The sequence below is a fragment of the Eimeria mitis genome, genomic scaffold, assembly GCF_000499745.2.
Source record: "Eimeria mitis Houghton genomic scaffold, Emh_scaff1693, whole genome shotgun sequence".
In the NCBI taxonomy this organism is placed as follows: Eukaryota; Apicomplexa; class Conoidasida; order Eucoccidiorida; family Eimeriidae; genus Eimeria; species Eimeria mitis.
In genome coordinates this window covers 9,162-10,687 of record NW_013570008.1, presented here as the reverse complement: position 1 = coordinate 10,687, position 1,526 = coordinate 9,162, and positions in this window count along the sequence as shown.

The following is a 1,526-nucleotide window of genomic DNA, read 5'->3' as shown; positions in this document are numbered from 1 at the left end:
GCAGCAGCAGCAGCAGCAGCAACTGCAGCAGCAGCAGCAGCAGCAACTGCAGCAGCAGCAGCAGCAGCAGGATTCGCTGGAGTTGACGACGGCACAGACTGCCAGCGGCCTCGAAACTGTCCTTGGCCTTCCCCCACACGTAAGAGCAGTGCAGCAGCAGCAGCAGCAGCAGCAACAGCAGCAACAGCAGCAGCAGCAGCAGATGCAGCAGCAACAGTAGCAGCAGCAGCAGGGTGTAACTACACAGAGTAGATGCGTGTAGATGTTGCTGCTGGTTGTTAGATAGTTCATGCATCTGCATCTGCTGCTCCTGCTGCTGCTACTGCTGCTACTGCTGCTGCTGCTGCTGCTGCTGCTGCATGCGTTTGTGCTGCGCTGCAGCTGAGTGTGTTGGTGGCGGCGCTGCTGGATATCCGCGGGGGGGGGCTCATCAGCTACAGCGACTTCAGGAGGCTGCCTGCGTACCTGCATGCAGCAGCACGTGCTGCTGCTGCTGCTGCTGCTGCTGGTGCTGCTGGTGCTGCTGCTGTTCGTGGTGCTGTTGCTGCTGCTGCTGCTGGTGCCACGCCCTGGTGGCTGGAGGCTCTGCTTCAGGGGCCGCGACAGGCAGCAGCAGCAGCAACAGCAGCAGCAGCAGCAGAACTGAGAGAAGATCTGCTGCTGCTGCTTGCTGCTGCGCGCATGCGTGGGGGCCTCAGCGGCTTGACCCTCTCCGGCGCAGCAGCAACCCCGTTTGCTGCAGCAAATACAAACAAAGTAAGCTGTCTGCTGCTGCTGCTGCTGCTGCTGCTTCTGTTGCTGCTGTTGCTGCTGCTGCTGCTGCTGCTGCTGCAAACGTTCTGTGTGCAGCTGCGTGCGTCTATGCAGGTGCTGCTGCGGTTTGGGGTGCGGCCGACAGCTGCTCGTTCGCTGCAGCTGCTGCTGCTGGCTGCAGCAAAAAGCAGCACGAACAGCAGCAGCAGCAGCAGCAGCAGCAGCAGCAGCAGCAGCAATAGCTGCTGCAGCAGCTCTCCGTGTTTGCTTATGCTGCAGCAGTGGCTGCATGCGGCGCAGCAGCTCGCTCCCCTTGTGCTGCGGGATGTATTCTGCTGCCTCTTCAACTCTCAGCCCTTCTCTCCTGCTGCAGCAGCATCAGCTGAGTTCGTTTCTTGTTGCTGCTGCTGCTGCTGCTGTTGCTGCTGCTGCTGGTGTACCTGCTACAGTGGTTGCTGATGCTGCTGCCTACTTCTGATAGCGCTGGTGTTGCTGCTGCGGCCGGGCCCCCTCCTGCTGCTGCTGCTGCTGCTGCTGCAGTTCCTGCTGCTGTGGTGTTTTACCCAAGGAGCGTCCGTTCTTGCTGCTTCAGCTGTCTTTATTCATCTGCCTGCTGCTGCTGCTGCTGCTGCTGCTGTTGCTGCTGAATGCATGCAGGGGAGAAAGCTGGGGTGTATGGGAAGGCCCCCGTGCTGCTGCACTTATTGAGGCTGCGGGGCTCAGTGCTTTGGCGGCCCCAGCAGCAGCAGCAGCAGCAGCAGCAACTGCAACAT